The following is a 10,263-nucleotide window of genomic DNA, read 5'->3' as shown; positions in this document are numbered from 1 at the left end:
AGTGATATTGTTTATTGTATACCAATCTGATTTGTATAGCTTTAAAATTCATTTATATGTAATTAACATAAAACTCTGTATTTGACCTTCCACTAAGGTATACTTTCATTTATACCCTTTCAAATTAGAGCCGTTCCTATACTCTCGATAATAATGCTTTCGTTTATGAAGTTTGTGGCAAAATGAACAGAATTTGGTTCCACCCTATGATGTATTTCCCGCAGTTATATTATATGACAAAGTTCAGACAACATGGGTTCGTGTAGAGGAACAAGAAACAGTGAAGGAACAAGGCCCGATTTAATTTACAATGCGGAAGAAGCTGCAACTTGCTTGTAGCACATGCGTTCCTGTACAGCAACAAGAAACAGTGAATGAACAAGGCACGATTTCATGTACAATGCGGCAGAAGCTGCAACTTCGTTGTAGCAGATGGGGTTTTTCTACGAACAGTGGCACCGCGCGAACTGTTATCTTCCATAACTTCAACTTCCCAACCTTTATCTTCACGGGAACATCGCCTTCAATTTCAGGGGAATGCCCGCCTGATTTATCTGCGCATTGAGCGTAGACTTCATGGCTTTGGTGAGCTTAGCACCGGTCCCACCGAGTTCCACTTCCAACAAAGTGGTGTTCTTGTGGCCCTGGTAGAATACCAGCAGGAAGTCTGTGCAAGGCTTCGAGCCTGAATACAAAACTGCGAGAGGGCTGTTGTCCAGATAATATATACCGATCCTCTTGTTGAGATTCCGGGCCTTTATTTTCACATTGAATTGGCAATTTGTACTGAAATCGACGGGGTTGATGGTGAAATTAGTAATATGGATGCTGTCGACAGAGTATTTCGGGATCTTGGGCCAGAAGACCAAGTATAGAACGCCACAGGCGAGCGCAATTAAAAAGCAAATGGTGCAACACAAGCAGCGGCAACAGGAGCACCAGCGCTTGGGAGGCAGTGACAAGTATCTGGGATGCTCTCTTCTGGAGATAACCTGGTCCTTTGGAATCTTTAACTCTCAGCGGGATCGACTCCGCCCTTCTTAGACGAAAGATTGCTGGAATTGGGCACCAATGGAGCGCTCGGCTTCTCGTTTACATATTCGCCTGCATCCTTCTCGACATCTGCAGTCATCGGGTAGATTCTCTGTTTATCTGCCATCATGGCACTGGGCCCCGAGCTGCGAACAAAGCGATATGAACCGATTTAGGCCAACCAGATTTGATCCTGGGCGTCCCTGAAGCTTAAACTGGACCGACTTAAGCCGACGAGACTCGATCCTGGGGCTCCCGAAACTTAAAATGAATCGACTTAGGCCGACGAGATTCGATCCTGGGGCTCCCGGAAACTTAAAGACCTTCACGCAATGATGGGAATGAATTCTGCAGGCGCGGAGCATCCACAAAAGAGATGTTAGTTAACGGCAACCAGTATTTCCAATCTACGTTTTGGAAAGTGAGGGAATGTAGCATAGGTCGCCGGGTGGAAAAACTGAGTAACGAAGCTACCTGCAGCAGTTGGAGCGGTTTGTATCGTGTACCAGTTTCGAACGACGTTCTTATGAATTGTTCTGTGTATGTGCTTCGGCAACAAGCGGGCTGAGGAGACCCTGTTATCTGTACATAGCATCATGTCGGAGCTCTCCCTGATCAACTAACGAAATCTTACCAATTCCAGAGTTCTTCTATCGTCGATAATGGGCATGGTTCGCATAGAGGTTTGGGTTTTTGAAGGAAATGAGGGCGGGGTTGATTTTCCAGAATGAATTCATTAGCCTGCACATAACAAAAGCATGGCGTACTATCAACACAATTTCTGGGATCCATCATGGATGCATAAGTCATGGTGGATGAATGCGAATACATACGGAGACATCGACACATTCTTTTATTAATCGGAATCTGTTCGTCGGGAAAGGATGCACACGGGTTGACAGCCATAGCCGATGTCAGAACCCGTCTCCCAAGACTGTCGTCAGAGTCTCTTAAGAATGCATTAACTTTTCTATGGGGTAAGAAATAGGAGTTGCCATGAAAATTATCCGATCTCTTTGGTGAATTATTCCAAACAGAATCTTGTCGGGTGATGTATTAAAGTGGGGTCGTTGGTGATGGAATTTGATTATGCTACCTTTTTTTTGAACTCCTAACCATGAACTGATTGTCGGGAAATCTAAAAAAAATAAACTTGATAAAAAAATTGTGTTACATTGTTCGGGAAATAAAAGACGGAGTAATATTAAACATTAGACGTTTTTTATTTTAATGTGTTAGAATTTGATGATAAAAATTTATGTTAAATTGTGAATTTTGTATTTTTCTTTTTATCCATAATTGAATTTAATAATTTTATAAAATTATAAAATATAAACAAATAAATAAATGTGATAAAAATGGAATTATTTTTAGGGTGATTTTTTGGATGCAGTGAAATTTTTATTTTGTGTTATTTAAACTAGTTTTTTACTATATATATGGATTTAGCACTCTCGAAAATCTCTAGGGCATTTTGATTGCACAGGATTACCCATCAAACTTGTGATTTCAATAAATTCTTGTCTGATTTTAGAGAAATTACACCAAAAAACCTACGATAAAAACTTCCAAAAAATCACACTAAAAACAACTCCATAAAAAATTGTTGTAACACATTGATTCGCTTTCAAAAAAAATGTGCATGTTCACGTCGTACAGAATAAAGCAGCGGGAGCAGGAAGGGCCCTCGGTATGATCTGTCCTTTGCTTTTGACGAGAAATTCCCGGAACTTTCTCTTAAATTGAGGAAAAGAAAATTCACGATATTTATTCTTAATATTTTCTCTTAGTTCTTAATCTTATTCGGTGAAATGGTAACTTTGCTCCCATTCCCTCGTCATTGATGTATGAAAGTGGGGCCGATGGTAATGGAATCTCATTATGCTGCTCTTCTTTATTTGATTCTTGGGATTAAAAAAGTTATGCTGCTCTTCTTTAACTGATTCTTGGAATTAAAAAAGAATGGATTAAGATAACCATGAACTGATTGTTGTACTTTAAAATGTGGTGTGAATATATATAACCACTGGATTCAACATTTTTGAAAATTTCTGTGTAAATTATAAAACACAAATTTATTACTTATCGTCACTCTGCCATCTGAACAAAAATTGGCCAAATGAAAAAAATAGAATACGTGATAAACGATTATGTTATATTGGCTTGCTGTCAAATGAAGATTTTTTTGATTTACATAATAGAAAAGAAAGCATCCTCAGTTGGAAGGGTTGTTGATGAGCCCCAAAAATGGACAAATATTTGGGCTCATCCAACCTCCTAATTTGACTTAATCCACCATTCTCATTTGTTTATTGCATGTTTTTGATTATTTTTATGTTAATAGAGTGAATTTGGTTAGTCATTATGCCAACAAGTCTAATGGGTTCTTTGTGTAGCCTTGTTGGTCAACTTGGAGACAAAATTGAAGGTCTTAATGAGCACTTGGCAGCCAAATTCGTGGGAGAACAAGCTATAGGATTTGTAGGAAGGTGTCCCCCTCATTTATGGACCCTTACCTCGAATTATCCACCATCAGCTCGGAGTTCAAAGGCCACCAAATCAATGAGCTCAAGGGCAGCCAAGCAAGTCAAGTTGGACTGCTGTCAACTACAAGTCTTGGGTAGCCAAGTCCCTAACTTTTAGGAGGACTGTTGGGTCCTCAAATTGTATAAATAAGAAGGCTTGGGGCCTCATTTGGGTTAGCTAGTTGGTAGTCATTTTTGTAGCTAGTTAGTCATTTTGTTTTAGCCATTAGTTAGCTAGCTTGTAGTTCGAATTTAAGGCCATGGATTAGCTTTTCTTTCAGCTCATTCTCAAGCTCTCCTTATGGACAGTTTTGATGTACTTTTCATTTCTTGATTAATAAAGATGGATCCAGCTTTGCACCAGCTCTAAATATTTCATGGGAGGCTGTAGCTCTTGGGGTTGGGCCCATCTCAAGCGCCCAGTACCTCCCTTGTGTATCTTTATGTGTTTGCTGCGTTCTTGAAATAAAAATCTGCTCTTTAGATCTTGCTTTGTTATGGTAGTTGGTTTTGATGGGTAACGTAGCTTTTTATGCTTAGAATCGATTGGTAGGAGTTTGTTATGCATTTAGATCTTTTGGAATTCTCTTTCTCACGTGAATTACATGGTTCTCTTTCCAAACAAAGCTACTGTTCATTTATTTCATTGACAATTAGATTAAGTTAGCTAGGACTTGGTTTGTTTGCAAGAATTCATTGATTCGTTTAAATGAGCATTGTGCAGGGCATCTCTATCATATTCATCACCTCCTCAAGTTCTATTTGACCTCTGTCTCACTCATTTACCCTCCAACTCTCTCATTTCCCACATAGCTCCATCTCCTTCAACTTTCGTTGGTTCCATCCTTCCAATCATCAAACCATTGCATACACTCTTCCCTCATCTGATTTTCCAGCTTCTGAGCAATTACCAGCCTCATTCCTACCTTACACATCTCCCTCTACCATTTCATCACTCCTCCATCACGCCAAACACTCACGGTAGGTCATCCTGTAGCCATTTGTAGACATCCTGTAGAAAACAGAGTATCCTATAGGATCCTCTGCAGGCTTCCTGTAGGAGGCCACTCACTCGGTTTCCGAGCTTCTGAATGTGAGGAACCTCTGTGGATGGATGCTTAGGATCCCTAGGAACCTCTCCTAGCCTCCCCAACCTGTCCCACGCTTTCCTTCCTTCTCCATCCCATCTGCACAACCAAATCCTAGTTAGCACAAAATCACAATCATTCCACACACTTAAAGGAAAAATACAAAAACATGTCTTTCATGATGCAAGTAGTTTAGACCCATTCATTTGCACTTATTAGAGGTAACATCAGCCTTGGTTGAAGTTTCATTCACATTCTTTGCATTGTAGAGAGTTTAGACTAGTTAAATTAGGGTTTCCTAGGTTTACATGCTTTGATTTGCTTTCAGTTTAGTTTGTCAAGTAGAGTAGTTTTCCTTTGAGAATAGCTTTCGTCCATCAGTTAGCAAGCTTCTTCTGAGAGCCTATAGAAGTTGGTTTGAGCCCTAGCGGACTTGTGCCAGCTGACCAAGTGACAGCTGCGACAAGAGCTAGTACTTGTGCATATAGCACCGTCGCTTCCAAGTTTGTACGAACTACCGGGTTGATAAAATTAAGAGACAGGGAGCCCCAGGAGTTGTAGCATTATGGCTACAATACTGGAGCTCACCAGTTGTTATTATTAATTATCGTATAAACTGATAAATGTCTTTCGGATTAATTACATCATTAAAATTTTGTCGACATTTTGAACCAACTAATGTGGTTCATCCTCAGGACAAGGTGAGAAAACCAGTCAATCTTCAAAAATAAATAACATGGATGCATTATTGCCCCAAATTAGCCGTTGGAAACTAGCCGGTGGTGATTAGTTAATCAGTAAAAATCCAAAACGACAGTAAGGAATTATTTATTAAAATATCAAATTTTAGTTATAAAATATTTGTTAGGAAGCATAACTATATATATTAATAATCGATAATAATACTATATGGGTCAAGATTTAGTTACAAGGTATTATTTAAGAATGGGTCATAAACTATTTCAGAGGGCCAACAAAGTGTTAAGAGTTAAAATTACTCGTGTTGATCCTATCTCCAAGGTTCATCTCTCGTTTAGGGACCACAGATAGGATTGCCCATATTCTTAGAAAGAATAGTATTTCCTCTTCATTCAAACCTCTCAATACCCTCAGAAATTCTCTTGGTTGGGTTAAACACCTTGTTGACCACAAGGACACAAAAGATGTTTTCTTTATTCCATATTCTTGTGGTATTCTATATATTGGAGAAACGGGTCAGCCAATTAACCAGAGGATTCATGAGCATGCTGTTGACATCAGGCACAATCGGTCTCGCTCATCGACTCTAGCTGAACATGCGAAGAAATCCAAGCACCATGTCTACATTGAGGATTCTCGAGTTATTGCTAGGGTTGATCATTTCCACCATAAGAAGCTTAGGGAAGTGATTGAGATTGAGAGGCATGCCAAAAATCTAAACAGTGATGATGGTTGGAAATTAAGTACGAGCTTGGTTCCGACCCTTTCTTCGTGATTCCACACCCCCTGTCTCCTCTCCCTTTTTTTTTCTTTTTTTTCCATATTCTTGTTTCTTTGTTTATCATTATTAATTTAAGTTCTCTCATATCCTTTATAAATATATCATATTTTGTAGCTTGTATTTCCCCTTTTATTAAATTCATAATAATGATGTTATAAATCAATTTAATCTATAATAATATATATAATAATTTACTTTATTAGCCCCTAATTTATTTATTAAGTTATAATGTTTTGATACTATTTATTTAACATAATTATAATAAATAAATAATTAAGCTCCTAATTTCTTTTTGATATATAATAGTTTTATCTTATTCTTAACCACTTTATAAATTTATAATATTTTTTAATCTTAACCCTATTATTATTTAATATTTTATTAATTAGGTTATATAAACCACCTAACTATTTTTAATAGTTATAACTCATTTTAACCCCTCATTAATTTATGACCCATTCTTAAATAATACCTTGTAACTAAATCCCAATCCATATAATATTATTATATATTATTAATATATATAATTATGCTTCCTAACAACTATTTTATAACTAAATTTCGATATTTTAATAAATAATTCCTTACTGTTGTTTTGGATTTTTCTTGATTAACTAATCACCGACGGCTAACACTGGGCAATGATACATCCATGCTATTTATTCTTGAAGATTGAATGATTTTCTCACCTTGTCCTAAGGATGAACCACATCAGTTTGTTCGAAACATCGACCAAATCCTAAGGATGTGAGTAATCCGAAAGACATTTATCTACAATATGGATCACAAAAGTATTAGATCTAATACAGAACAAGCTATCACGAATTTTGTTTTGGTTGTTTGTTGTAATGGCAATTATGTTTTTTTACATCCTTGGAAAGAGAATGAAAGAATCTTTTTTTTCATTATTGAAATTAGAAAATTTAACTATTACGTTGTTGCACAACTATAAATGTGCAATTCTTTGGTCTTATCTTTGTATTAGAGTTATCAATTACAAAAGTTCAACATTAGTGTTCAAAATCCTGAGTTTGTTTTTAGTTACACAATTCCTGGTTCCCTTACTCAAGTCTTTATTGTTGTAGTTCTAATTATTATTGGTTGAGGATTCCATTGGTGGGAGAGAAATTTTCATTTTGAGATTTATAAATATTGATATTCACAGGTCTGGGGCTTTGTTATTTTGTGCTATCAAGGGAGCTGAACGTATTTCTGTTCCTCTTTACTGAAAGCCATATCATGGTTGATCCTGGTTTAATATATGGATTTATTAGTATGGGAATAGACATGGCTATCCACCAAATTATCGATCACATTTATACGTGCCTGAATAAACTCCACAATGAAAGAGAAAAATGAAAGAGCATCATATTAATGATAAAATTACTTGTGGCTTTGTAAATATATCTATGATTTGCTCTGAAGTATGACAATGTGTCAAGTGAATAACTTTGGCCTCTAGATACTGTCGAATCAAGGGATATTTTGTGTTAATATGCTTGCTTCGATCATGAAACTTGAGATTCTTGGCCAATTAAATTGCAGAAGAATTGTCAAAGAGTAGTGGAGTTGAATCTTTTTTTTTCTCCTACAAATCTTCAAGTGTTTTGTGAAGCCAAATGATTTCTTTTGTAGCTTGAGTGGTCGCAACATATTCGGCTTCGGTGGTAGAATCAGTAGGAGCAGATTTCTTACGTGATCTCCAACTGATGGTTGTTAATCCAAGACTCATTAAATAACCAAAAGTAGAGAATCAATTCTTCTTATCACCATCAAAATCAGAATCTAAATAACCGATGAGATGGAAATCTGCAACTTTGGAATATTTTATGCCATATGTTCGAGTGCCTTTCAAATACTTCAGCGCTCTCTTTGTTGCATTCCAATGACCTTCACATGGATGATGCATAAACCCAGAAAGTATCCTTATAACAAAAGCTACGTCACGTCAAGTAGTAGTTAGAAAATTCAAACTTCCAACAAGTTGCATGTACTTTGTTGGATCTTAAAACATACTTCCTTTAGTGGAAGTAAGCTTCAAATTCTACTCCATAGGAGTAGCAACAACATTACAATCCTGCATCCCAAATTTGTCCAATATACTTTTGTTTTAGAAATGAAAATATATTTGGGTTTCTGATCAACTTCAATCCCTAAAGAATAATGTAATAAACCCAAATCTATGATGTCAAAAACTTTCAATAATTCTCTTTTAACAGACGCTATATAGCCATCATTATTTCATGTGATCATCAAATCATCTAAATACACAACCAAATATACAACAGTCTTTCCAATTTTCTTAACAAAAATAGTTGCATCATCCACATCAAATAGCTTATCATTCAACTTGAGAAGGTGTTCACTTATTTTTTCATACCATCCACGAGATGCTTGTTTTAGTCCATACAGCTTAACCAACCTTCATAGCTTTTGCTCTTTGCCTTTAACAGCAAAACCTTCAGGTTGAAACATATAAACATCCTCCTTCAAATTTCCATTCAAAAAATTTGTTTTAACATCCATATGGTGTATCTTCTAGATATTCTAAGTTGCAAGAGAAAACATAGTTCTAATTGTGCCCCATTTTGCTATAGGAGCAAATGTGTCTTTGTAGACAACACCTTCCTTCTGAGTGTAGCCTTTTTCTACAAGACTTGCCTTGTATTTATCAAGTGAACCATCTACTTTGTATTTGATCTTATACACCCATTTGCAAGCAAGAACTGTAGGAGGATCCACTAACCTCCAAGGTCCATTCTTAATAAGTGCATCATATTTCTTTTTCATTGCATCGTTCCATTCATCACAATTAGCAACTTCTTCAAAACAACTAGGTTCGCTAATTGTATAATGATTGAATCTGCAGTCATGAAAAATGTTACCTAAGCTCGAAGTAAAATCACCTTAGAAGAACTTCTTATTTAAAATCATCATACTTGCTTGAAAATATTTGAGCACATGTGGATCTTTATAAATGTTGTTGAAGTGTTTGTGATGGTTGCTCATCTTGAAAAATAGGCTCAAGAACATGCTTTTCAAGAGAAATTTCTGGTCTTGCAGAAACATTACTATCATCCAAATTTTCTTCAGCAATAATATTCTCATGAGTCAAATATGGAAGAACCAAAGACTGATTCGGAATGGGAACCCCCCCCCCCCCTTCTGTGTGTGGAACATCATTATCAGATTCAAAATATAACTTCTTATATGCAAATTTTTCCAAATGAGCTAGTTGTCTATCAATGGTGGAATTATCTGTGTCAAATTCAAGAAAATTAACATCTCTAGAAAGAATAAATTTCTTGTTCTCCTCATCATACAACCTATAAGCTTTGGAAGTGGTAGAATATCCCAAGAAAATATATTTGTGACTCCCAACACCAACTTGTTGCGCTGATGTTTAGGAATTAATGCATAACATAGAGAACCAAAGAATCTAAAATGTTGAACAGAAGGCAGATGATTATACCAAATTTCATAAGGAGATTCATTATTGATGATAGAAGAAGGACAACGATTGCGAATATAAGCTGCTCAAAGCACTGCTTCTACCCAAAACATCAACTTAACATTTTTAAAGAACATCATAGATCTAACCATATTAAACAAAGTTCTATTCATACGTTCTACAATGTCATTTTGTTGTGGAATATAAGGTATGGTAGTATGATGCTTGATTCCGTTGTCCTTTAAATAATGTTCAAAAGCATTAGAAGTATACTCGCTGCCATTATCAGTTTTGAGAATTCCTATATTCTATTGAGTTTTATTTTTAATCATCAAATGAAAAGTTTTAAAAACTTAAAACACTTGTCACTTATCTTTCAACAAATACACCCAACACATTCTCGATTAATCATCAATAAATGTCAACACATATTTATTTCCATTTGTAGTTGCAATAGACATCGGTCTACATAAATCTAAATGTATAAGAACTAATTTTCGTGAAGATTTGAAAGAAGAACTATGAAAAGGTTGTTTACAATGTTCTCCCAAAATACAAGCATCATAAGGTGTAATATTTCTTGGAACTCTAGGAAGACCTTTAATACCTTTCCTTTTCATAATTCTGAAGGTACCATAATTGATGTGACCAAATCGAGCATGCCACGACAAGCTAGGAGAGAGGATA

The 10,263-nt window shown here is 36.1% G+C and overlaps 1 pseudogene; it reads right to left on the bottom strand.

The window, feature by feature from the left end:
* Positions 1 to 300: 300 nt before the first annotated feature.
* LOC149264739 (NDR1/HIN1-like protein 6) lies at positions 301 to 1,375 on the bottom strand (annotated as a pseudogene).
* Positions 1,376 to 10,263: the final 8,888 nt, after the last annotated feature.

Source organism: Pinus tabuliformis, chromosome 6 (assembly GCF_031772625.1).
Source record: "Pinus tabuliformis cultivar Carrire ecotype Pingquan chromosome 6, CPIR1, whole genome shotgun sequence".
Taxonomy (NCBI): domain Eukaryota; kingdom Viridiplantae; phylum Streptophyta; class Pinopsida; order Pinales; family Pinaceae; genus Pinus; species Pinus tabuliformis.
The sequence above is the reverse complement of the archived record's forward strand: the minus strand, read 5'-3'. Positions and strand labels throughout refer to the sequence as shown.